Source organism: Arvicanthis niloticus, chromosome 5, assembly GCF_011762505.2.
Source record: "Arvicanthis niloticus isolate mArvNil1 chromosome 5, mArvNil1.pat.X, whole genome shotgun sequence".
Lineage (NCBI taxonomy): Eukaryota > Metazoa > Chordata > Mammalia > Rodentia > Muridae > Arvicanthis > Arvicanthis niloticus.
In genome coordinates, this window is record NC_047662.1 from 38,125,059 (window position 1) to 38,152,866 (window position 27,808).

A 27,808-nucleotide genomic window follows, 5' to 3' on the forward strand; every position below is an offset into this window, starting at 1 on the left:
CTCAGTTTCACACTCAAGGACGTGGAGGGGAGATTAGGTCTGGGAGGAGCTTAGCTAAATGGCCTTTGAGGCCTTCTCCAACTCCAACATTCTTGGATTGACTCTCCAGCAGGAAAGAGGCAAAGCCTTGGTTCCATGGCAGTGCTTGCACTTACTCTATGTGGGGATATGTAGGATACTGCTGTCGGATACTGCTCTTCACAGCGAGTGGTAGTATCATGACTGGCAGAGGAGATGCCGAGGCCTATGGAAGCCAGAGGAATGGGCCCTTGCCTATCGTATTTCAGAATATTCCTTCCAGGGTCCAGGCCCTTGTGCATTGGAATACCACCTTCTGGTAGAACTCTGACAGAGGAGGAGGTGTGTGAGAACCGTGCTGCTCCGTTTTATGGCCTTAGGTAGTGGTATAGGTAACTGAACTTTATTCTTAAAAATGCTTGTATTACACTTATTTTGTGTGTGTGTGTGTGTGTGTGTGTGTGTGTGTGTGTGTGCATATGTGCAGGGAATGCATGCCATGGCACTAGTGTGTGGGTCAGAAAATAAATAGAAATAAATAGAAGTTGGTTCTCTCCTCCTACTTTGTGGGTTCTGGGGATCAAACGCAGGTTGTCAGGCTTAGTGACAAGTGCCTTTACCCGCTGAGCTGTCTCTCTCTGGTGCCATGGCTGAGTTTTAAAATTGGAAGACACATCTGGCAGAATACTGGGTGCTCAGATCTGCATCCCAACCACACTGGAAGAGTCTGCGGGCCAGGGTTGCTTTAGGCGCCTTCTTTTCTTACCATGCAGTCCCACAGTCTCACAGGGAGGGGGCGCTCCAAGGCTGGACAGGTAAGCTTACTGTGTGACTTTTGATAAATCTCTCCACTTCTCTGGGCTAGCTCATCAATAAAAATGAGGGGACAGACTATCAGACTTTAAAAAGAAGCAAAGACAGTATCTTGGACTTGGGGCTTGCTTCTCTCCCCCTGAAGGAGGGAAAAGGAAGTCTTCACTCATTGTTCCCCTTGTCCTTTTTTCCCTTGGTTGACCCCAACCTTCCGCCACCCAGAGCACAGCTCCCAGCGACCTGGAGAACTTTTGTATTTACCGCTTAGCACTTGCTGTACGCGGCTCCGGCCTTCTTTAGAAGCCTTTTCTTTACGAGTTTATTTTGGCTTGTGCTGAGCATTCATAAAATTCCTAGGGAACTGGAGGTTCAAAAGTCGGGCTTGTGGAAGGAGTAGGTGGGAGGGGGTGGGAACAGCAGAGAGGGGCGAGGCAGGGCCAGCCCTGGGAAGCTGGAGGAAGAGGCAGTTTTCCATTCTCCACTCCGGGCCCCGCCGGCCGCCTGTGAGTCTTGGGTCTTCTGGGTCGTGAAAGGGGAGAAGGGGTGAAGGAGAGAGAGGTGTGGTGGAGCCTGTGGGAGGAACCGCAGGCCTGGGAGGGCTGGGATCTTCCCACCCACAGCAGAGCAGTTTCTGATAGGAGTCCCGCTGGCTTGTCTTGGGTTTTCTTGTCATTCATCTCCTCCTTGGACAGGGGCTCCTCGGCAGGTTTGAGGCAAGGATGAACGCCTGAGCACCGGGCATATGAAACAAATTAGGTCTCCGTTACAGCCACCCAGAGGCGGGTGATGGATGGGGCCTGTGCTCTCAGCAAAGCTAATTGGCAACACACAGAGACATCCAAGAAAGTATATTATTTTGCCAGACTTTGGAGTCACTGGTCGCCGCGCCCCTCCCCCCCGTTTTTTTTTTTTTTTTAATTGTAGAACACTATACAGCCAGAGATAAAAAGCACAGTGAAAGTTTTCAATCTAATAAAAAGCATTGACTGCAGAGTAAAAATAACGTACACAGAGAAGTTTGGTTTGGATTCAGGTTTTATTAATGTCCCTTTATTGCAAAATGGTTCCAGTTACAAAACAATTCAGAGAGTGCCACATTAATAAACAGCTTGTCTTTCTGAAGGGCCAGGGAGTGTGCGCGCGCGTGCGAGCGCACACACGCACATGCACAGGCACATGACCTGTGAATCCAGAAGGAGGTTGTTACAAATTGCAAATTGCATTTAGACCTGGGTAGAGAAGAAAAGCCTCCTGATCGAGATTGGGGCAAAGCACCTGAAGTTTATTCAGGGTCACCTGATCCAAGAACCCTAAATGATGTGGGAACTGTAGCCAGCTGGAATCTGGTATTCCAGGTCTCACTTTCCTTATTTGTAAATAAGGGGTTCCCCCCCAGCCCCCGGTTTCAGTGGCCTCTGGGAACCTCAGGATTTCTCTAGTAAATCCTGGGCACTTATTATTTGTTCTCAAATATTCTTATTATTTTTTCTTTAGGAAATAGTTACTAGATCTACTATGGACCAGCAATGAAAAGATACCAAACCAGAGTTAGAACCTGACAAAGCTGGAGGCTGTGCTTGTCCCTGTAAAGGAGTATCTAGGCATAGGATCCTCTGGGAGGTTTGCAAGACAGCCAGGTGAGTGCATCGTAGGGCCGGCAGGTGTTGAAAATGTTCCTGGCCATAATGGTTTCTAAATGACCTTCACATTTGCAAAGTGCTGGTCAGTGAATCCATCCCCACAGTAGTCCCCAAACAGTTGTTTTTACTATAACTGGTCATTTTCCCCCAAGTGCTGGCTTGTCCGACTGCTTTGTTTTCTGCCTACACAACTGGAGTTTTCACTAGGGAGGAACTAGAACTCTAGCGGCTTGCTTTTTTAGATGGCTTGGGCTGTGGGGCTCATGGGGTTACTAGCCAGGTGGGTCAGTTTGGGGAAGGCCCGGCTTCACCAGTCAGCTCAGGGAAGCCTATCTAGACCTGAGGATAGTCCCCGCCTCTGTGGTGGTGGGACAGGGGTTTTGGTCTGCAGGGCACATTTGGTTGCACTCTACCAGTGGCACCCCCACTATAGCTGATCCCTAACGCTGCCATGTGGACTGGGACGGGTCAGGACATATACATGGAGCCAGGGTTCCAGAGCCTCTGCTCCACCAGACTAATGCAGTCTGCTCTGCATCAGCTCGAAAGGGGGTTAGTTTCTCAAAAGGACCCTTTCTCTCTGAAGTGGCACTGGGTTCTGCCCTGGTCTGCCCTTCCCTTCTTAAAGCTTTGATGCCCACATGAACTTAAAAAAAAAAAAAGGGACAAAATTGCTAGTGTTGAGTCTGGGTCTGTTTTTTCAGGGAACACTGATTCTGCCCATCTCTGCACAACTGCAGGACCCAGAGGTCCATTCTGGCCACTCATTCCATCTCCTGTCTCTACTACATGCCCCTAGAGCCTTGGCTGGCCTGGCCTGGTGGTGACCACTGCCCTCTGCTTTCTCCTTTCCACCTTCCCAGGGCCTGGATGGCCTTTGGGTAAACAGATAGCCCAGCGAGGTGTGTGATCAATTAGCTTTGCTGAAAATACAATCATTTTGTTATTCCAAGCTGATGAGGAGGCCTCTTCGGCTCTCTCTCCCAGCCCACATGCCAATCAGCCTGTGTCACCGATATAATTTTCCACATAAACACAACCTTTGTGCAACATCTACTCTTGTAAATAGATGTAATTCCCTAACCAAATAGCGCACTTGGAAGGGAAATGGATATTATGCATGCAAAAGAAAAGCTGGTGATTTTTACACTTTCCAGGCAACAAAAGATTACCCCTAATTGCAAATGGGGAGGGGGTATTAGGGGAGGGCGCAGGGGGGAGGTGCTGGGAGGCTGGAGAAGCCTGCTTCCACGCAGATATTTTTCCTTTCTCTGCACGAGTGTGTGTGTGTGTGTGTGTGTGTGTAGACCACCAGGAACTGCCTAACCCGGGATTTGTCCTGTTTAGGCAGTGCGGAGAACGTCGTGGTTGTTGTTGATATCTGAAAGGAAACGGAGATACTTAATTATAAGGTTCGGTCTCTCTTGCCAGTAGGAACCCCTCTGAACCCTAAACTATACACATCCTGTCGGAGCACTTTCCCCCTGCATCTCTGCTCAGAACAGCTTCGGTGGGCTGTGGACCACGAGTCCCTCTGTAATGCATTGGTGTGTCTCTCTCAATGTTCTGCTCATTTCCGTAGATTCCTAAATTAGACCTTGAAAGCAGCGGAAGTTGCCAGGCAGCTAGGAACTGAGAGCACCGCAGAACCCACTGTGTAATCCCAGCCAGGTCCCTGCACTCTGAGTACTGTGGAAAAGAAGAAGGCTGAGATACCCCCGCTTGCGCCTCTTGCCTCCTTTCCTGTGCCCCCTGGTGCACAGGAATGGAAAAGCCCCTTGAGTCTTACTCAGCTTGCCTATGGTCCTGGGCTGACTGTGGGTGTAGAAGGAGCACTCCAAAGGGAGTTGGCGGCCAGCAGGACTCCCCACGGTGGCTGAGTGGTTCCCTCCAGGCAAGGCAGCAAGCCTCTGGGCTCTACCTCTGTACATCTGAAAGATCACAAGATCGCAGAAGATGCAATTGCAAAGGTGCGTTATTAGCAGGTGAGCGATGACATCTTGGTCTGAAGAAATCATTGGTGCCTTTGCAGAATACTTTGAGGTCTTTACTCAGTCTAAGTTCAAAGCAGCAATGAAAAGCAAGTCAGGCAAACGCAGGTCTGTCGGTCTGTGTACAGGGGGAGAAAGGGGACGCCAGCAAGCGTGGGGTACAAAGAGCAAGTAGTGACTGCAAGATTCCCCGCTTCTTTCTTGGGTCTGTCCCCACGCCTGGGGAAGGTGTGTGTGGCCCCACAGTTTGCTACAAAGATTCTTCTCTTTGAGTCTCTCCCCAACCCCCATGAAACTCAACTAAGGAACCTTCGCCCTGAGCGTCCCTTTGGTTCCCGGTTTCTGAAGCCCATCTGAAACTCATTAGCTGCTTGAGATGATTGTCATGGGAACCCTTGGTGGAGAACAAGAAAGGGAGAGGGATGGTTTTAAAGGCTTCTATTTCTAATCGGGACGCTGATGAGGAATCAGGCAGATGTTTAGAAACCTAGCTGTTGAGGAAGGACCCAGGTGTTGGGACCAATTCCTCACCTGACTCTGGGCTTGAAACCACTTCCTTTACCTTCTACCACCCCCACTGCCTTTGTCTGTCTCTCAGCTCCTAGAACTGTTAGCTCTCTTTGGGTCTCCTTTGCTATGGCAGAGATCGCTTCCTGGTCCCAGGGACCCATTTAGCATTCCTGGACTCTGTATTATGACTTAATTCCTGTCCTTTGAAGAGCAAGGGATTTTGTATTTCAAATAATAAAATCTTCAACTATAAAAAATATTGGGGGGTATAATAGTCAATTTTTAAATTACAGAACTGAGAATCGTATAATAGAGTTTTCAAAATGTAGAATGTAGAATGAAAAATACCTTTGCATTGTGGAGTCTGAAAAACCTAGAATTCTGGAATCATTCTGTTAGAATTCTTGAAAAAATAATTTATATATTCACATGAAAGTCTTTCATCTTAGTAGCACAAAACATCAGAATTAAGGAATTTGGGGATTATGAAATTAGAACTGATTTTTTAGAGCATTAGAAATATGGACTAAGTGGGGTGTGGTAGTGTAGAGTCAAAGACCGGAGAATCTCTGTTAGTTTGAGGCCAGCCTGGGCTACATAGTGAGTTTCAAGACAGCCAAGTCGGTTTAGTGAGAATCTGTCTCAATAAACAAACAAACAGACAAACAAACAAACAAACAAACAAACAGATAAGGTAATATGTAGAAGCATGGGCTGGCTCATGGATGCTAACTATCAGAGACCTTAAGCACAGTAGAGCATTAGAATATTAAAGTACAGAACACTTACTGACAGAATCTTGGAACCAGAATCTCTGCATCCCAGAACAACAGAATTCGAGAGTCAGAGCAGCTCATGGGTACATACTTAGGATCTAGGCACTTAGAACCTCGAATGTTACAATCACTGTCTGTTTTGTGAGAGAAGTGGGAGAAGTACAAATCCCAAAATTTTGGAATTACGGGATTTCAGGTGTAGCCTGGAGGAATTTCAGGGACAAAGGGGGATTTGCATGCTGTCAGTTCCACTCCCGGCCCAGTTGTATTTATGCTTTAGCTCATGCAGGTACACACACACACACACACACACACACACACACACACACACACAAGCACAGTCTTGCAGACCTGGTCCATACATCTAGACTGTATATACACTCTAATTTTATTATCCTTGCACCCTTTAGAGCTTCGGACATCTTTTTCTGCCTCTTTGCTCTACCTCCCAACACTACAAATTCCTACCAGCCTATTTTTCGAGAGACCTCTCTTACTTTCATTTTGCAAATCACCCAGTGTCTTAATTCCCCATGCCCGTGCCTCACAGGACAAGTCTATGAATAACATGTTAGTGACCTGAAGCTTTGGCTCCTCTGGGGTGTGGGAAGAGCCACAAAGAGATGGGGCAGAAGAGCATGTGTGGCCTGTGGCAAGGACGGCGGTAAACGGGTCTTCCTAGAAGCCACATCACCTGTCCTTTCTTGGAAGGAGGTGGGAGCCACGGTGGTGGCTGGGAGAGCAGCGTGGCCTGACGTGGCGGAAGGAGGCTGGAAACTAAAACCATTTCATGCTTATTTTTTTTATGATCCTCGTGGGCTGCGGTTCACACAAATTGAACAACATGCGGATTAGATAATTCGCCAGGGATGAACCACCTCCGATGGTTATCAGGTTTGGAGGCGATTAAAGCCAGGTTGATGAGGATGATTTGTCAATAAGTTGATGCCGGTATCCACAACAAGGATATGTGGAGGCTCCTCACCAAGCCATAAATCCCTGCAGGGGATGGCACAGTGGAAGAGGGTGGTCGGATATCAATGGGAGGAGTAACTTTTGGGATTCTATTACATCGCCAAGGGACAAACTCAAAGCAAAACACAGGCAGTGACAGAGGCACCCTGACATTTTAGAAAACACTGGCTTCCTAGTGAATCCACTCCCAAATACTGTGAAAGGACTAGCCAAAGATAAGACAGCCTGAATGTGGATCCTTTCGTTCAAGCACTGTAAAGACAGAAAGTATAGGGTTTTCTCCAGCTTCTTCTGGAAGTCCCTGGTATCCCAGGTTCACATACAGTACTTCAAAACTCCGAACAAGAGAGGAAGGAATGTGGGCCAGAAATGGCAAGAAATGTGCTGTTCCTAGAACCTTCTGTCTTGGAATTTTCTGGAGTCAGTGTCCTACAGACAAAATGGAGGAAAACAATCCCTTTTATTTCTATTATTTACCAATTTCAATTTTAAAAAAAATAAGCCACTTAGTTTAGAGATTGGAAAGCCTCATAGCCAATTAAATCACAGCTCTCCCGGCTTCTAAGGATACTGTTTCAATGGAGGCAGAGAGCACTCTGAAAACAGAAAACTCCAGAGAATTCCTATGGGCTGTGTGCCTCCAGGCAAGTCACAGTTCCTCTCTGATTCCCAATAAACCCACCCACAAATAGGAAGTGGCCCTAAATAATCTCAGTGTGGGAGTGAGAGTATTAGAAACAGGAAAAGAACCATTTGGCTCTGTTTCCTTTGAGTTGCATTTCGGATCTGTCGGGCCAGTGCTCCTATTTATTTTAGAGGTCACTCAACCTAAAATGGCCATTTCTATGGCTCTCACTTTTGATTTCCAATACTAAACAGAAAAACCACGAACCCCAAACTATTGCCGGTGGTAGCTGTACACATTTCCCAGTGGTGCGGAGGAGATTGTCTTGAAGCCAGTTGGCAAATGCCTGCTCTGGCCTGCAAGAATTAAGGAAAGGAAGGTGGAAATGAGCGAATGGCATAGAAGCTTAGGGATCAACTGGCCACTCTGCCTGACTCAGTTTCTCTGTCTGTAAAAGGGGAGGGAAGGGAGGAAAAAAATCTCAAGTCTGTCTTCTGATCCTAAACATAGTCCCCAGCCAGCCTTGATTCTGAAGTAAGCATTGGGGACACTGTGCTTCCTCAGCCTGCAGGGGACACTGATGCTGACTCTGGGATTGGGAGCAGTAGGACTGAGGGGAGGGGATAGCCTTTACAAAGGAACAAAGCCCCATTCACTGGAGGCCTAGGAGGATAAGGAGGGGATCCGGTGGGTGAGCAGGGAGACTAGGAGTGAGGACTCTGTCCTAGGCCCACTGGAAGTCAGTTGGGCCCTCATGTCTGTTCTACCACAAGGTATTGGTTCAGACAGACAACACAGCAGCCCCACGAAGCAGTCTGGTATGTTACAAGAATGGCATGGGGAGGAGGAGACAGAAAACTATTAATTCAGTTTTTCTAATAACTGAGTAGCTGAACATGGAAGTTCATGCTACAATCCTAGCACTTAGTAGCCTGAAGGAGAAAAATCACCACAACTTGCAGGCTACCCTGGGTCACATAGAAAATCCCTGTCTCAAATGAAACAGAAAATACAGCTCCAATGCAGCTTCCTAGGCCACTGTATAAGCAAACAACCAGTCACTTCATGGGCTCAGCCGCCCATCTCATTTGAGCAGCAGACCACATGACAGACTGGAGCTAGAAACACTCACGTAGCTCTTTGGTCCAGCCTCAAACCCCTTCTGCTGTTGTAGACTTGCAGGATTGTAACATGGTAGAACTCACGGAAAGAGCTTTTATGGAATCTCTTAACCTTGTCATGGGAGGTGGAGGTACCTAGAGTCCTTACCAGAATCCACAGGACTTGGGGTTCCTCCTCTTTGGACTGATGCCTCTGGGTGGCAGTTCTTTCTTCCATCATACCAGATTTTCTCTTGCTTCATGGCCAATCTGGATGCTCCTCCTTGTGGCTAATCTCCTGGGGCAAGTATACTATGTATGCTGAGCATGGGAGATGGACAGTGCCCCCCTCCAAGTAGCAGAAGCTTTGGGTGGGGAGGAGACTCAGGAGAGCCCTCTCAGTGTTTAGTGAATAAACACTGAATCAGGTTTCTGGCCTGTCACTCTGCAGCCTTTCAGCACAGGAGAGGCCAGATGGGCCTGGGGGAGTTTCCAGAGCACATGAAGAGCTGGAGCTTGGGGCCGGGGGTGAGGGAGCTCTGAGGCCCAGGCAGGGCTGGCTCTGTGCAGCCCTATGGAGTCAGCATTTGCAGGCTCTGGAACTTCACACCTTTGAAAGGCTCCAGAGCGGCTCACAGGAAAAATAAACGGTTTCTTCCATCCGTGGCAGCTCGGCCATCCTCAGAGGCTGCTAGGCACACACAAGAAACCCTGTAAAAGGGCCCAGTGTTTCCTTTTCCACTCCCTGAAAGGATATGGGTTGGCCTCTCAGGGCCACTGGGGGTGAGTTAAAGGCCTTACCCACCAGAGTCTATGGTCTAGCCTGATTTCCCCAGGACATCCAACCTGCACAGGAATAGAAATACCTGCCCTGGGGCTTGACTAAGGCAGTGTGTATATAAAACTGTTTGGCACATGGGATTTGCTTTATCAACAGCTTCTCGCTTGTCTGTGTCACCTCCAGCTAGTCAGCGTGTCTGCAGCAGCCTTCTCTGTACCCATGTGAGAAGAAATGTGTTGAAGGGTCCCCGTGACAGACACACAGAGCTTCTCTGCAGGCATCTTTCCCTCCTATTGTCTGTTCCTCCTCCGTATGGGTCCCAGGTCCATCATCTTACAAGCAGGGTTGACCATGAGGACAATTTCAATGCAAGGCTTTGTAAGAGAGCAGAGCTCATGCCATGTTGAAAACCAGCAGAACAAATGCGAGGATTGGAGAGTCCTGGGGTTGTTACTGACCTGTCTCAGGGAGAGGTGGGTCAGGCAGGAATACTGGGAGCTTCGGGCATCAGGGAGGGCATCCTGTAGGAGAATATGACAAAAATAGGAAATTTCTGCCCGGGCCTTGTTTGCTGCAAATGCATGAGGCTCAGCCTGCTCCTGGCTCCTAGAACGTTGGGAGGTGGTCCCAAGAATGTGCGTGCTCTCCTACCGGGCTTTACAGAAAGGGGAAGAAGGCATTCAAACCAAGAGCCAAAGTGTGGCAAACATAGAGTAGCTTCCTATGTGAATGTTCAGGGTGGGGTCGGGGTGGAGATGTCACAGCCGGTGTTCAGTGAGGCTGAGGACATGGTGGTGCCTAAGAGACAGGCTTGGGTTCTGGCTTTGTAGTCCACCCCTACTGACCAGACTGCAGGTAATATTTCAAGGTCCCACTTTTTAATATGTAGTTTATAACCATATCACATACAAATTATATATCATTGTAATATATTGCCAGTAAACCACAGTCCAACTTATTTTGGGGTCTCAGCCTCCACAGGAGGAAGGTAGGTAACTTCCTGATAGTTACAGCTAAAGTAGAGGTGGGACTCGGTTTTTAAAGTCTTCACAGAAGATTCTAAGTCCACAAGGTAAAAGAACTCTCAATTTCTAGGACTCCGTGGATGTTGAAATGATAGGACTTTCATTTATGTATTCTTAATGTTATTCTGATGGTGGTGGTGATGATAATGATGGTGGTGATGTTGATGATGATGAAGAAGCAGGGCATGTGCATGTCCTGGTATGCATGTGTAATTCAGAGGATAACTTTTGGAGGTTGATTCTCTTCTTCCACCTTGGGTTCTGAGGACTAAACTCAAGTCACCAAGCTTCTGTGGCAAAGGGCCTTTACCCACTGAGTCATCTTGCCAGCTCAGATTATGAGATTTTTTAATAATAATAACAGATGTCCAACATGAGGTGGTTCTAGATGGTTCCAGGGGCCATACAAGGCCTAGTGGTCCACGTGTCAGGCTTTACAGGTTATAAAGGTCCGCCCCATGGCTCAACTTTTTAGTCATGATGAAACAAAGAAGTGTGACTAGATCCCAGTAAAGATTCCTGACAAGTGTAGGTGGCAGGTGGATTTAGCCTTTTGCAACATTTTGCCAAAACCAGTTCTCTAGACAGTTAGGAGCCTTCTTCTTTGCCAAGAATCCTGGTAAGCACCCCCCTTCAGGAGCCCCACTGAGCCTCACTGGCGAAGCAGAAGGGTCCTCCGAGGCTAGGACAATTCCCCAGGGTGCAGGGCCTCTGAGTGTGGCTGTCCCTTTCTGTCCTAGAGAGGTTGTTGAAAAGCCTTCTCTGTAGTGCGTAGTGCGCAGCCTCATTACTCTCCTCTGGAAAACAATGTTAATTTTCCCCAAGCGGGAAGCAGCTGCACTTGTGAGCCAGGCTCATTTGGCTGCATGAATATTTATGGTCTGTCCCTTAATTAAGCCCAGAAACACAATCTATCCTGCTAACAGGGGCCACTGAAGACGGGGAGGCCACCTCAGGAACCAGCCTCTTGTGCCTGTGAAGTAGGGTTGTCAGCGAAACATTTTTTTCCAGAACTACTTGGTCAGAGCCAGTGTCCACAGGCGTGGCAGAGTCCTCATGTCCTGGAGAGCAAGCAGCCTTGTTGTGTGATTATACGCCAGAGGCTGCCTGGCCACCTTGCTGGACAGCATGGGTAGCTGTTGTTTTAGGCCTGCCTGGGTGGCACACAGGTGACTATAGGCTACCACCCTAATGAGGATGACTCAGGTATTTCCCCACTGGCCCTCAAGGATCACTCTAGTGACAGCCGTCTAGAGAGAAATGGTCCTAAGTGTGGGAGCCTGAGCCAATATGGGTCTTAGAGCAGGGGGTTCTTCTCAGTTTCTGCTTTGTTAAAATGATGGAGGAATCCCAGTACTAACCACCCTGTGGAGTTGTCACTGGGGGGAAATTGAAAGAGAATTTGGGGGAATGGACTTTTTTTCCTCTAGGTCCCCCTCCCTGAAAACCCCACAGAACCAAGGAGAGCTGACCATGCCCAGCCCAATAACCTTGAGGGTTTCCGGAAGTCATAAATCTTGCTTTTTTCTTGCAGGGTCCTATCTTCAGAAAACTACTTTGGGCCTCATATCCTCTTCTCCAGAGCCAATAAACCAAGTAAACACCATAAAGCTCCTCACCCACCTGAGCTTTCACCCACCAGCAGAGCCAGGCCACACTAGGAACTCAGGGCTTCACGGTGTAAAAGTGGAGCTGTCCTTGGCTTCTCCTTGTCCTTTAATGGCGCCAGCCTTTCATTTCTCCTCTGTTTTCCTTTAGGATTCTCTGTCACTTCTAAGCAGCTCTAGGAGACCCCAGCTTGTGTCCCCACCCACTCCTGTGGGACCTGGGTGAGGAGGATGCTTTCCCAAGGCGGGTCTGGCCCCAGGGCAATCATCCCAAGCCTTAGCAACCCACACACCTTGTAAACTCAAAAGTCAATAAGACCTGGAAGTGGAGGAGACCCCCCCAGCTGGAGGAGGAAGTGGAGGGCAGTGGGCCTTGCCTGGGAAGTCGGTCAAGGGCTGCGCCAGTGCCCTCTGCCCCTGCCCTTAGGTTGACTACTCCACCCCTGGGGTTCTGGGAGTTCCTGATCTCTTACCTGCATATCCTGTCCTTAGATCTGTTGTTCCAGCAACAGCTTGGATGTGGAAGTGGCCTTCAAAGCCACCTGTCCCACATATTCCCACCACCCATGGGGAAGCTGGAAGGATAGGGAGTGCCTTGTTCAAGGTCAAGGTTAGGGTGGGTGAAGTGGAAACAGCCCGGGCTGCTGTAAGGAGGCTGGTCCGCCTTACCTTCTCCACAGGTGCTTGTGGATGTAGGAGGGACTAGAGCTTCAGATAGCAGATTCCACCTACGGGACCACTCACTGCTTTTTGCATTCAAAACACCATCTTCCCAGGGAAAACAAAGCTGGAGCCCACCAACCTGATGGGAGTCCGATGCAATGGGCCCCTATGAACGTTAAGTAAAGCTGTCACTTGCTTGTATGGGCTTGAAGGTATATAAGTAAGGTGGGGATTACACTCTATGCCTCACACACACTAGCTCGTCCCTTCAGTTTTTTCAAAGATGAAATGAGACCCTGGTTGTGAAGGTACTTTATTAGCCAGATGTGTTTACAGCCGAGCAAGTGCGTGTTGAGTGGCTCCTATTATTTTCGTTTTATTTGATGTTTGTTGTGCTTCCTGCTGAGACAGAAGGATCAGCTGTCCTCTGGAGACCTGGGACTTAGAGCCAAGTTCTACCAGCTCCAAAGAGCTAAGAAGAGGCTTAGGAGCTCAGATAGGGCCACTCAGGGCAAGAGGACACAAGGATCCACAGAGCTAGCTAGGTTCAAAGCCCCTTTGTCCTTGTCTTGTCTCAGCTTGTGGCTGGAACTGTGGCCTATAGGATTAACCAGCTCCATGGCATGACAACTGAGCCCCACACCTGAGAGCCCACACTTGGCTTCTATTTCTCTGCAAGTTTGTAGGGAACCCTGAACTCTGCGCAGGAGGACCAGGGATGCTCTACCAGGTGCTAGCACAGCTAGCTTCCTACCTCTAAACACTTTTCCTCCAGTTCTTCCAGTACCTTTACTTGGGGAGAAAAACTTCATCTACGTATTTTCTATTCATCTGGCATGAAAGCCATCACGAAGCTCTGTCACAACCATGAGTCATGTAGGGCCAGCGAGAAATATTAACCAGAGGAGACAGAGGCAGGAAATTATACTGTGTCAGGACCAACCAACCTGCCACTTTGGTGCCTGCCTGCTCCATAATCTCTTTACAATTGGCAATGAGAGGCCAAGTTAGGTCTTCCTTGGGAGGCACAGAAAACTCGTTGGCTTGGCAAGCAATCCTTCTGAGATTTGCCTTAAGCTCTCTCAAAGCAGTGTGTTTAGCTATGGCACAGGGCAATTTCCTTACCTAGCTGTGATATGGTGTTTGTAGACCCTACACCCTATATACATCCATGCCATTCAGTTGTCTGGATGGACTGCATTTCTCTACAAGCTCTGACATTATATTCAGCCTTTGAGGCCCAGCTGCAGTTGAACATAGCCTTCCCCCAGTCATTCTAGGTAGAACACTGCCAGCTCAGGAGTTGGTGCTAAGCAACACCAGTGGAGGTTTACCAGAGAGGTTAGATGATGGATGGATGGATGGGCAAATGAAAGGATGACAGGGGCTTGCATAATTTATTGTTTTATCTCTTCCCCATCCCTTGTCTTCTGAAACATATCTGGCACAAGTTTTTGCACTGGTAGAGATTTGACAAATGCCATAAAAGTAATGACTGAGTTTTCAGTGAATAAATGGTTGTGAGAATCTTCGTAGGGAGCATGATCTATAGGCTAGCCTTAGGATGTATGGATGTTGCCGTGATGGCTATAATGTATGTGTCTGTCCCATGCCTGCACCTTTGAGCTAAGATGCAAGCCTTGCATGGAAACTGCACACTCAGTCTCATTTACTTATGAGGTAAATGTCACAAGGAATGAAAATTAGTGAATCAGTGCATGGTTGAGAAATGAAGGCAGAAAAAAATAAGCGAACAAAACAAGAATGCATATATACATGAATATTTGGGACTATATAAGTGGATGTTGGAAGAAATAAAGGAAGGAATAAGCAAAGGTTAAGTATGAAGGAGAAAAATTTCACATTCCATGTGATGTGTTATTTATTGACAGAAGCCTAGAAGGTAGGGTTGCCTAGAAGGCAGGGTTGTCCAAAGCCATCCCGTCTCCTACATCAGGGGGCAGGGACCACAGACTTTAGGGGTCAGCACCACTGACATAGCCTAGAATTCAGTGTTAGAAATGAGCTTCTGTGATGAGAAGCCTCCGGGCTGCAGGCCCTGGGATTCCTCTGTGCATGGGAGGATGCTCACAGCTGTAGATGCCCCACCCAGAAGCACACTCTCCACAGCAAGCTGGGGGCTCTGAGGGGGTCTAGTGGAGCCTGTTCTTTACCTGGGTTGATCCAACAGACACTTGTAGGCTGACTTTCTTACACAAAAAGTTGCCCAGCTGGTGAGGCCTTAACTGACCTCCGTAATCTGTAATCTTAGCACTCTCTCTACTTCCTTACATTGTGGAATGGGGAATCTTGGATAGCGATATCTATATCACCATCTTGGATTTTTAAATTTTATTTTATTGTAACTGTGCTAGCAATTGAACCTAGGGCCTCATATACATCAGGGAAGGCTCCTTCCACTGAGATACATCCACACTGTATTTCTCTATCTTACGATCTTACACTATCAGCTTCTGTCCTGACCCTTCCCCCATCCCTCTCCCTGACACCTATCTTCCTCCCACACCTCCATTTTCCTTCTCAACACTTCTGCCTCCTTCCAACCATCATCCTCCTGCCAGATCCCAGCGTCCTCTCTGGTCTATGGTGATCTTTGCTCTATGGTAAATATGACCATATTATTCCCTTCCAGAAACTCTTTATTGTCCCCCTTCCTTTCCTTTGGTCTTCTGTTTCCCAGTGGTGTAAAATGTATGCTGGAAACTGTGCAATCTTTAGACTTTGAAGGTTTTTGGGTTTTAGAATATTTGCACAGACTTTGGCAGTTGAATAACTCTAATTGGAAAATCTGAAATCTGAAACGTTCCAAACTTTGACACTTTCTGAGTGCCAGTGTGCTAACACTGTAAATATAAAGCCTCTGACACATGGCATATCCTCTGTAAGTGGTAGTTTATTTTCCCTCTAAGAAGGGCATCCAGTTGGGAGGGTATAGTGGTGTGTGTGTGGCAGTATGTGTGGTGTGTGAGACAGCATGGACAAGCATTTGGGGATGCTCCCAGCATGGCATGAATTCAGGAACTGTGAGTGGGCATGCCGGTAGGCACCCGGTTTCATCAAAATATTAGGACACTGGGCAAGAATCATGGTTGAAATCAAATCCCAGAATGTATTGACTAAAAAATCAAAGAGCTTTGCCCTTCCTGTGGGGAGTGGGAAAACTTCCAAGAGATCCTTCCATACCATGCAAGCCTTCGACAGGCTATCGAGAGTCCTGTGTTTTTAGACTTTCTCATAACTGTTCCGAGAAATCTGGATTTTTGTCCCCAGTCTTCTGGGAACACAGAAGCACAAGAAGTTGGAATACCTTCTCCAAGGCAAGCTGATGCTGCAGGACCTGAAAGCAGGCCCAGGGAACCTCTCTGTAGCCTTTGTCACCCAGAGTCTTAGCACTCATCAGACTGGTGGATGAGCCATTGCTGAAGCCAGAGACTGGCACTTTTTAACCCCCTAGCAGCAGCTTGCTGGTCCCCAGAGCAGCCTCCCAAGATGCAGGCTGTGAATGGGGCCTTCACAAGGCCTCTCTCAAGAAGAGAACTCACAGTGGAACCACATGTTCTTCTAAGGAAGGATTTTTTGTTTTCATTTCAAACAACTCCGGTTGGTGACGAGTGGCCAGAAGAGGTGCTCTGTTTTCCATCCTAACACCTATTTGCAGGTGGGGGCAGGGAGGACTCCAACCTGAAATGTTATTTCAAACCCTTCCCTGGTCTTGCACCTCCATTTCCAGGCCACTCGTCACATAGCAAAGCACGGTCCACAGTGTGTCCAGTTGCACCTTTCAAAGCATGAGGATGAGCCCGTTTCAGCTCTTTCTCTTCTGACCTCATACATAAACTATCACCACCGCCTGATGTGGTGCTTAAGTAAATAGCCTTGCTGGGCACTGTTGGTCATACATACCCCTGAAAAGCCAGCTTGCCAGGGACAGCAAGTTCAGGCCACTCCTCCCTGCCCTCCACAGACAGAGGTGAAACTGCTATTTTTCAAATGTTCCCTGCCTACTTTCTGCCATCTGAGGCACATTCCAAAGAGGAGGAGGAGGACAGCGATGTCTTGTCATCTGACAGGGCACAGACAGAGACAGATGACATGCTCCCTGCCAGAAAAGGCCACATTCAGACACTCCTAGATAGCCAGCTGCCACTTTATTAACAGTACAGATTACATCTGAATCAGGCTGCGAAAGAAAATATTTATGTTTGCTTGTCGGGAGGGCCTTCATCTGTCTTCAGCAGGAGCCAACCACACTGTAGTCCAGGACTGACATGTCTGAGGGCCTGCCCTAGGCTCAGAGTTGATGTAGTTTTCCAAATGTCTCCTATGGATGGAGACAGGGTAGGAGCTTTAAGGGTGCTGGATGAGGGCCTTAAGGGGAGGCAGGATTCGAGGAAGCAGAACACTCAGCTGTCTGGCAGGCTGCAGCCAGAGGCAGATGCAAATGCGATATATCACCATCTCATTATGAGCTGAACAGGGGCCCAACTGAAGCTCAGAGAAGCCACTTAGAACTGAGAACAGGATAATTTTGCATTGCTTGTGAACTGTGGCACTGAGCTAAGCCTGACCCTTAAACTGGGCAGAATATTTAACAGTTTATATTTTTCCTCTTCTCAGAGCCATTATTTTAAATCAAACTCAAAAGGCAACTCTTTAGCTGTTTTGGGGTGCCTGTGCATCTGCACTTTGGTAAAACCCTGCCCGATCTGGCAGTTAGCTGTCTATTTCAGTAACAGTCAGAAGGTGCCGATTGATCGGAACAAGGTAGGTGGCCCCGGGGAATGGCAATTTGGGCTTTGTGGGCTTCAGCAGAATTGTTCTCTTTGGATTCTACTAGTTTCTCTCTCTGAGCTCTAAACACTAGATCATGTATCCCTACATGTAGGGATCTGAAAACTTGAGTTCACATCCCAATTGTACCACTTAACGATTGTGCAAGCAACCCTGAGTGTCTATTCAGGTTTCTCTGTCCTTATGGATAGAATAGAGCTAAGTACCTTCCTTCTTGTATGACTGTCTTGGGAGCACAGTAGGTAGATGTGGGAATCACTCAGTGCTATAAGCACTGGCTAAGAGGTGTCCCGACTAACACTGCAGGGTCTCTCTAGAACAGTATGGGCAATTTTTATTTATATTAGAGTAAACATGTAGGCCAGAACAATCCATAGAGTATGCTGATAGTCTTCACATGATGCTGTAACAAACCATCACGGCCCGCGTAGTTTAAATTATAGCTATTTGTTTTGCTTAGTTGTTGGGGCTGAAGCATCTCAGGTCAGTGTGCCTCTAGATTTGATTTCTCAGGAGAGGGCTCTGCCTGGCAGAGAGAGCCTTGGTGCTGCTCTTTCCTCCTCTTCTTCTTTCTAAAAGTGTTTCTTACATTTACTTGGGGGGAGGGGGGGAGGTTAGCACACACGCCATGATACATATGTGGAGTTCAGAGGACAAGCATTGAGAGTTGGTTCTCTCCCTCCATCACGTGGGTTGAGGAGACTGAACTCAGGTCGTCAGGGTCGATGGTAAGCACCTTTATCTACAAAGCCATCTTGCAGGCCCTCTCTTTTTATGGGGACAGTAAGCCCATCACAGGGCATTTTGTCTAATTACTTTCTAATGCCAATCCCCCCACATGGGGTGGGAGACCTTGGCATGAATTTCTAGGGAACACATTCAGTCCATAACAACATCTGGATGTAAGGTCTGTGTGGTGCTTTATAAAGCTGAGTGTTGTGTTGGTGTTAATTGTTGGTATTATATGTTTCAAAAAAGATCAATGACGCGTGAAGGTTTATAGACATTTACATAAATCTTTGCTTTTGGGCTTATGTATAGGTGAAATTGTAGCAAAGGTTAAAGTCACAGGCTCAGAATTAGTGATAGGTTCAGAGTTCCCATGCATACGGATTATATACAAGCATGGGACAAAAATGACTTGGACCACAGTAGGCTCTTCACTCAGCATAGTGAGTCTCTTGCTTCCCTTAACTTATTATCACCTGTTAAGGAAACCCTGGCAGAGGGATTCATCTAGTTTAAGATTCCTGCTGTAGGAACTCAGGGATTCATCCTCTGCTGTGGAAGGGATGCTGGCTCTGGGAGCAGTTTTCCTGGGGTGGGATGACATGCAGCCTGTCTTTGGTGCTATGGAAACCTTATTAGCTCATCTCCATCTGAACCCATCCTCATGTATTCTAATGGGTCATTTGTCTCACTGATCCTGTGCAAGCTCCAGTTTAAGTGGCATTTGCTTAGCAATTGGTCTGTTTGAGAAGTTCACGTGTTAGTGCTGGGCTTCTGAACACTAAGCCATCCTCCTGAGCAGGCAGAGGCCCAGACACCTGGGACAGGGTCATGGGGAAGGGGTCCCTCAGAAACAGTCAAACATACTATTTATTCTAATATATTCCTCTCTCTCTCTCTCTCTCTCTCTCTCTCTCTCTCTCTCTCTCTCTCTCTCTTTCCCTCCCTCCCTCCCTCTCTCCCTCCCTCCCTCCCTCTCTCCCTCTCTCCCTCCCTCCCTCCCTCTCTCCCTCTCTCCCTCTCTCCCTCTCTCCCTCTCTCCCTCTCTCCCTCTCTCCCTCTGTCCCTCTCTCCCTCTCTCCCTCTCTCCCTCCCTCCTAGACTTGCCAGATAAGAATGCTCAGCACAGAAGTTTGGGTTTAACATCAAAATCTGCCATTTTTCTCCTGCATCAAGAGAGGGCCTCCATGAACGATGGAGCCGCAGAAGTCTTAGCTAACACTCCAATGACCTGAATCTGGCTCCTACCACAGAAATTTTTGCAGAAAATGGTAGGACCAGCAGTAAACCCATGTGACATATCCACATATAGGCACTGATGACTCCTCACACATATGAACATAACACAAAGTCATAATCACAGAAATGTTTTTTTGAAATAGCACACACACACAATCTACCCATGAGATGGGGGGTTGTCTTTCATGCTCTACATAGCCCACCAACAAATAAACACACTGAAACACACCTATAGGTGTATTATACTCTCAAAGAAGTGCATGGTTTCCTGCACAGGCACACCCCCACACCTTTACACTTATGCTTGCAGCATACACATTGCCACAAGCTCTCAGGAACACACACACACACACACACACACACACACACACACACACACACACACACAGAGAGAGAGAGAGAGAGAGAGAGAGAGAGAGAGAGAGAGAAGCTGCTCAAATAGATATTTCTATTGAAACAAAAATTCTCCAAAGCCCCACATTAGTGATTCCCAATCAGAACTCCTATCAACATCAGGGTGAGAACACAGAAGAATTATACAGCAGGAGTGTCATCAGATGACTGACACACATGCAGACATCATATTGGAATCAATTCTCACCGCACAACCAGTGCGAGCACTGTATACACACCCTATCGGGGCTTCTCTGGGGCCTGGCATGTTGAGTGGGAGCCAGTGAGTTCTGAAAGGCTTCCTGTATAGTGAACACAGAACACTTTTGTCACTAAGAATAAACTGACTCATCTTTTATTACTTAGAGGAAGAACACACTGACTTGGTGAGGACGGCTGTGATTCTTGTAAGTGGTGACTTTGTTGCTCTGCTGTTTTCAAGAGAAAAATCACTCTGGCCAAATGCTTCCCTGGCGGCCTTTCTTATTGTGTTTAAACAGTAGGAGCCATAACAATAGATACCTGCCCAGCAGAGTTTGCTTCAGCTACACATTTCTGCCTGAGCTGAGAAGGTCATCTCTTCCTGCTATGAATAGAGAAGCTATCAAGGTAGTGCGATCATAGCTCAAAGTCATCTAGGTACCTGCCATTTCAGTGACACCGTGTGCAGAGCATACAGTAGGCACTGAGCTACACATAGTATTGCTAGTGCCATATTTGTAAATGATTAGCATCAGCTGAACAAGGTTAGGAATCCAGAATTCCTTCCACTCCAACTGGTTTATAGATTCGGAATTTCCCTTCTGATTGAGAAGACATTGAGGGAGAGAGGAGACATCTGGGACCCCCCACTCAGTTCCCTTGTCTCTGATGACGACCTAATGGATGAGGGCTGGCTACGAGTCATTAGTGGTGGACTGCTTCCTAACATGAAGGAGGACCCAGTTTCAACTCCTGAGCCACAGATCAAACAAAACACACCCTAATTGATGTCCTCCAGTCCCCCCACCCCCCGCCATCCCCAAAGTTGTTAGAGTGGTAAGGGTAGCTGCATGGTAGACTTTGGAGAAGTCCTCCCTAGGCAAGAGGACTCAAAAGACAGCAGAGGTGCCACCTTAGAGAAGCAACCTTCCAGACAGCTTGAACAAACTTGACAACAGCTGCAGGTGGGGGACTGACAGTCTCTTTCTAACTGCTGCTCCCTGGGGGAGCTTTTCTAGGCCAAGACTAGTGGCTCTAACCACTTTGCCCTCAGAGCTAGGGCTGCTGGGTGGTCTAGGGAGCAGGAGCAGGAGCAGGAGCAGGAGCAGGAGCAGGAGCAGGAGCAGGAGCAGGAGCAGGAGCAGGAGCAGGAGCAGGAGCAGGAGCAGGAGCAGGAGCAGGAGCAGGAGCAGGAGCAGGAGCAGGAGCAGGAGCAGGAGCAGGAGCAGGAGCAGGAGCAGGAGCAGGAGCAGGAGCAGGAGCAGGAGCAGGAGCAGGAGCAGGAGCAGGAGCAGGGCAAGGCAGGCCAGGCCTGACCTCATACAGGAAGGGGGAGAGGGAGGGAGGGAGAGACAAAGACATAGAGACAGAGACATAGAGACACAGATAGAGGAGGGAGGACAGAGACAGAGAGACAGAGAGTTGGATCTGGGTCCTGGGAAAGCTGATGCCCTTGGAGAGCTGAGGTCCACATAAAGAAGGTTTGGGAAAGTAGAAAGATCTAGCAGATGCTGAAATTCGACTCCAGGAGGGTCCAAGCAACCTGCTGAGGGTCCAGGATGATGATCACAGGCAAATTCCCTCTCCTGAGACCCTGCTGACCCAGGTGGTTAGGGTGTGGTGCACTGGGCCCCCTTCACCCCTACATATCTGGGACTCCAGAAATGTGGCCAACATGCTGTACCACCCCCCCCCCCCCGCAAGGGCTGCCATTTGGAACACATTTGCAGACACATGGATTGTTTTTAAGTTAATGCTTTTTAATTCACTCTGTTTCCCAGTTGTCGGTTTTTTTTTTTTTTTTTTTTTTTTTTTTTTTTTTTTTTTTAAAAGGCGGATTCTGCTGGTGTGTGTTTCTTGCAGGGGCAGTGTGTGTGTGTGTGTGTGTGTGTGTGTGTGTGTGTGTGGCGTGTGTGGCGGGTGTTTGCTGCATGGCAGAGATCTGATGAGAGAGAGACAATGATAGACAAAGACTCAAGGAGACAGTGGAAAACAGGTTATCAAAGTCAGAGCAAAACAGCAACGGGGTGTGTGGGGGGGGGGAGGAACACAGACGGCAGCTAACACAGAAACACTCTGGAACCCAGGAAGTGAAGGCTCCAGCAGCAGGGTGGGCTCAAGACTCCAGGGCAAGGGAAGGAGGGAACTGTAGCCAACATCCCCACCTCGACTAAGGCATTTGAGGTTGTGGTGGCTTTCATTGGGCTATGGGGGAGGGGGCTTCATTTAGGAGTTGAAGTCCTAAGGGTTGAACAGGTCTCAGATAGGGCTGGAGGAACGTGACAGTTAGGGATTCCAGATCAGAGAGCAAAGGCCCAGGTTGAGGCCAAAGCTCTCCTGTCCTGGCCCCCATGCAGGCAGACCCTGTGATTTCCAGCAGAACCTGAAGCCTGCACCTAGGCCATTGAGTGGAGCCCTTGCTTAACATCTCTATGCCTAGGCTTTGCCACCTGTAGGAGAGAGACGCGCGGGTGGCCAGTTCCTGTGGGACAGGGCAGCTTGGGGTTTCAGTGTGCATATCTCGACTGCGCTGCGCAGCCACAGCCATAACTTAAGAGATCCTGCCGGACCCGCAGTGGCTGCGGGAGCCAGGTGCTGGTGCTATTCTCCTTTGTAGTAAAGCAACCCTGTGGCGCCCACCCCGCCTCTGCCCATCCGCATGCTTCCCGAACCTGCCCAGAGGCCTCTCCAGACACATTGCGTTGGACACACAAAAACTGTTGCCGGCCCGCACGTGGCAGCTGCGTAGACCCTGGGGCGCACACAGCCAGGCGACTGGGCATCCGGATCAAGGCTGTCCCTAGCCGGGTGGAGAGGGCTGACGCGCAGGGCAGCGCCTCTGGGCTGCCTGGCTCTCGTGCCGCCAGCCAGCGAGCTTTGAAAACCCTGGGCAATTAGCTCTAATTACGTGTGTGCAAACAGCCTTAGTTCAGGACGCGGGCTGGGGCCAGCCTGACTCGGCCATTCCACTGCAGGGGCCCAGCTGCTGAGCAAGGGCTGGCGGAGGGCGCAGGAGACCCCACGGGACCCCGGGTGCTGGTACCTTCCAGACCGCGAGGCGACCCAGAAATCTCCGCGTGGCGGCTTGTAGACCCACTAGAGGCTCGAGACAGACCTGAAGTCTCCTGTGCTCTCTGAGCAAGCTGGCCTGGCGGTGTTTGGCTGCCCATTCTGGCCCTTTGGTGGCCTTTTAAGCACCACCCAAGCTGATGATGCCGGACCAGGAAAGTAGTCTAGAGCCTGAATCGGGAGACCAGCCCAACCATACTGGATGGACCACTGAACTCCCAAAGAGCAGTTTCCCGAACCTTAGTTTGCATGCGCATACAATAAGAACCCAAGGGGCTTCAGAGAGAGTTAAAGGGGATAGGGACAGAAAGGGCTTCGTGCTAACTCCTCACTTTTTACAGTTTGTACGGCAAACCTGAACTGAGATCTGGCAAACCTGAACTGAGATCTCCGTCTGTGGGCTGGGGAGCATCTGGTGGCTGTGTTGGGCGGGAGGCAGAGGGGAGAGATTTTATTTCCACCATTGCAGATGAAGGTCAGAGAGGTCAAACGTCTCACCAGAAATCTCCCAACGCGTGAAGCAGCATGTTGTTTGGACATCATTATTTCCAGCCCAGTCTCCTCTCCCTCTCCCTCTCCCTCTCCCTCTCCCTCTCCCTCTCCCTCTCCCTCTCCCTCTCCCTCTCCCTCTCCCTCTCCCTCTCCCTCTCCCTCTCCCTCTCCCTCTCCCTCTCCCTCTCCCTCTCCCTCTCCCTCTCCCTCTCCCTCTCCCTCTCCCTCTCCCTCTCCCTCTCCCTCTCCCTCTCCCTCTCCCTCTCCCTCTCCCTCTCCCTCTCCCTCTCCCTCTCCCTCTCCCTCTCCCTCTCCCTCTCCCTCTCCCTCTCCCTCTCCCTCTCCCTCTCCCTCTCCCTCTCCCTCTCCCTCTCCCTCTCCCTCTCCCTCTCCCTCTCCCTCTCCCTCTCCCTCTCCCTCTCCCTCTCCCTCTCCCTCTCCCTCTCCCTCTCCCTCTCCCTCTCCCTCTCCCTCTCCCTCTCCCTCTCCCTCTCCCTCTCCCTCTCCCTCTCCCCTCCCCTCCTCTCTCTCTCTCTCTCCCTCTCTCTCTCTCTCTCTCTGCCATTCCTCTCTCTGCCATTTGTCCTGAATTCGCCAGGTTTCCAGGCATTTCTCTGATTTTGGCGAAGCCTGGAAACTGCCTTCTGGGCACAGCTCCTGGAGCCAGAGGGGAAAGGCCCGCCGGCAGGTCGGTCGAGCTGGCTCGCTGCGGGGCCATGGCGCCCTCTTGCGTTCGCATCGAGAGGTGCACCATGCTCAAGAGAGTGCACTCCAGGTCTGCTCTGTCTTGGGTGAGGGAAGCATCAAAACACTGCTGCCTCAGTTTTGCTGCATGTGTTCCTGTTCCGGACAGCTTAAGTAAGAGAGAATAGAAGGATATACACTTAGAATACTACAAAGAACGGTGCACACTGGGTCAGGGCATCTGGCAGGGCATTTGTTTTCCTCTACCTCTGTGATCTTACAGGTGTACCCTGAGGTTCTTAGAGCAGGGATGAATTCCCACTATATAAACAGGACAGCCAAGGCCCAGTTGGGCAAGCCACTGGTGAGTAGTGGAGCCTCCAGCCGGTCTGATCAGCCGCACCTTCTAATGCTGTAGTTCCTTAGAGCTAGGATTCAAACATCAAATTCTGGAATGAGTCTAGTCAGATCCTGGTGGCAAGATCTCTGGCAAACCAAAATTCACCAACTTTGGTGCCCAAGAATTGCTAGGAAAGGAGTGGTTTAATGAATCTAGGTAGACCTTCCTGAGAACCCACTGAAGTCCTGGTACTTTCCTGGAAGCATGATGTCTTAAACAGGAAAGCAGGCCTTCCTGAGAGAACTTGCTGGGTGGGGGCACTGGGAACTGAGGATTGCACCCCTCTATGGCTATCTGTAAACCAGAAACCTCAGGAGTGGGACAGCTGCTATGCTGTGAGCAGAACTGGTTGTTGGTGTCTCAATGAAGCTTCAGTTAGGACCTTAAACAAGTCCTTTGAGGCCTTGTCCTTCTTGAAGATGGGGACACATCACCTCTAAGCTAGTAGCCACTAGGTACATACACACACACACACACACACACACACACACACACACACACACACACACTTGGCTTTCACAGATGAAAACAAGGATTCTCAGGAAATGGAGATTAAGTCTTGGTGGGCCATGACAGCAAAGGATATGGTAGGTTCCTGTTCTATGGAGAATAAGACCCAACAGGGTGAAGGGCTCTCAGGGACCTTAGGGACCTTTAGTGGTGACACAGTGGGAAGAACTTGGGGGCTTGGAGCTGGAGCAGTGGCTCAGTGGTTAAGAGCATTTGCTGCTTATAGAGAACAGAGTTTGGTTGCCAGGACCCATGTTGAGCAACTCACAACCATCTGTAACGCTAGCTCTGGGGCAGTGGTTCTCCCTTAGGATTGCATACCAGGTATCCTGCATATCACATATTTACATTACAATTCATAACAGCAGCAAAATTACAGTTATGAAAGTAGCAACAAAAATAATTTTATGGTTGGGGGTCACCACAATGTGAGGAAGTGTATTAAAGGGTCACAGCATTAGGAAGGGTGAGAACCTTTCGGGGATCCTGTGTCCTTTTCCAGTCTCTGTGGGCATCCAAACACATTATACAAGCATGCACAAACACAATATTTTTAAAACCTTAAAAATTTTTTAAAAGAAAAAGGGGCAATCCTGCCCCCCTTTAAGCCAGGAGTGTGGGACTGGGAAGCCCTGTGTCTCCCTCATCTGGAGCCTCGTCCCTGTGAGCCTTGCCCAGCACCTTGCTGTAGCTGAGCCAGCAGTCAGGCTAGAGGGCTGGAACCTCTCACATGTTCTATATGCTGCTGCCTCAGCTGGCCATAGTGCTGACTTTCAGAATCACAGCTCTGAGTCTTCCAAGACTCCCTCTGAGGCTCCTCAACCCACCCGCTGCACAGGCAGAGCACACCGTTAGGTTGTAGCAACTCTCATTCTGTTCCGTTTCAGAGAATGATCTGTGTCCTTGCCCTCAACATCAGCAGATGCAGTGGAGCACTGGGTGGTACCTCCAAACTCCAGCTTCCTCTTTACTGACTTAGAACGGTGGTTCTCACCCTTCCTAATGCTGCAGCCCTTTAACAGTTCCTCATGCTGTGGTGACTCCAACCATAAAATTATTTTTTTGTTGTTGTTGCCAATTTATAACTGTAATTTTGTTACTGTTGAATCATAATATTAAATAACTGATATGGGAACCCTGAGGACTTGCGATCCATAGGTTGAGAAGCACTGGCTTCGATTCTGATTTCTCCACCATTAGGCAGACTTCTCAGTGGAGGTGGGAGGGAGGTACTATGGCCTGAAAGGTGGAGCTTGAGGCAAAATAGGCCCCTCAATGGGTTGCAAATATACCTGTCAGGGACTTGGGGTCCCACCACAACCCTCCTCCTGATACATAGCCTAGGTCTGGGGACTAGAGTGGATGTCTCTAACAGTCATGCAAAGGAATGGCTTGTGCCAGCCAGGAGAGGCTCTGACCTGATGGGGCTAGGCCCAGGCAGTCGCAAAGTTCTTGAGATGGTGCAGAGGCCAAGCATGGTGGCCTCGGCAGCTGCTGCCTTTTCTGCCTTGATTTCTCCATCTGAGGAATTTGTGGCATGTGTTTGCTATTTCCCTGACCTTCCCAAGCTGCCAGCAGGATAATATATGGAAATTGCTTTGACCTCCTGAGAAAAGAGGGTCTCCAGGAATAGAAAGTTCAGTCGCTAATCCTGTCCCCCCAGACTCACCACTAATGCTTGTTTCCGATGTCAGCCTGGCAGGTTGAGTTTAGCTAACGTAAGAACAACTTAGAGAGATGATGGTTTTTCTAATGGCCCCGGTTCTCCAAACACACACACACACACACACACACACACACACACCGCACAAACACACACTGCATGCACACACACTGCACATACACACTCACTGCACACACACAATGCACACACATACCATGCACACACAATGCATACACACATACAATGCACACACACATACAATGCACACACACAATGCACACACACAGAGACCCACTCTCACACCCTGCTTCCCTGTGAACCTCACTCACACACGTGACTCCTGTGGTGTTGTCATAATTGCAGAGAATAATTAGAACTAACATTTGCACAGTGGCAGGCTGCCATAGAGTGTTTCTATTCCACACTTTCCTTTCAGCCTCACACCGACCTGAGAGGCAGGATTATTGCTATTATTAGCTGAGGCTCGGCAAGGTTAAGTGACTTGCCTAAGATTACTCAGCCTGTAGGTGACAGAAATAGCTTCAGTCTGAGTCTCCTGACTCTGGATGCTCTTGTCTTGCTCACACTCGTTCATCTGTTTGCCCATATATTCACTGAACACATATTTATTGTGCATCACCCATGGGCCAGGCCCTGTGGTAAGTGTCACTGCCCTTTCCACGCCTGCTTCTTATGAGTTGTTCCTTCCTTACAGAAGACAAAATGGGGAGCTGGAAAGCCTGCTGGATGAATCTATGTCAACATGACACGAGCTAGAGTCATCTGAGAAAAACGAGCCTCAAATGAAAAAAAAAAATGTGTCTACAAGATTGGGCTTTGGCAAGCCTGGAAGACATTTTCTTAATCAGTAATTGACATGGGAGGACCCAGCCCATTGTGGATGGTGCTACCACTGGGCTGGTGGTCCTGGGTGATACAAGAAAGCAGGCTGAGCAAGTCAGTAAGCGGAACCCTTCCATGGTCACCACATTAGCTCCTGCCTCTGGGTGCCTGCCTGTTTGAGTTCCTGCCCTGCCCCTCCTCTATGATTCAGGATATGTAACCTAAATAAACCCTCTCCTCCTCAAGTTA

At 48.9% G+C, this 27,808-nt stretch overlaps 2 long non-coding RNA genes across 2 annotated transcripts; one reads left to right on the top strand and one right to left on the bottom strand.

Annotated features, from left to right (window-relative positions):
• Window positions 1-1,249: 1,249 nt before the first annotated feature.
• On the top strand, window positions 1,250-27,808 carry LOC117708301 (uncharacterized). The gene is made up of 3 exons (XR_004606826.2): window positions 1,250-1,334; window positions 2,326-2,468; window positions 27,432-27,808. It is a non-coding gene; the product is annotated as an uncharacterized LOC117708301 (long non-coding RNA).
• On the bottom strand, window positions 2,466-9,120 carry LOC143442377 (uncharacterized). The gene is made up of 3 exons (XR_013110504.1): window positions 8,618-9,120; window positions 4,261-4,402; window positions 2,466-3,852 (listed from the first exon to the last, which is right to left on the bottom strand). It is a non-coding gene; the product is annotated as an uncharacterized LOC143442377 (long non-coding RNA).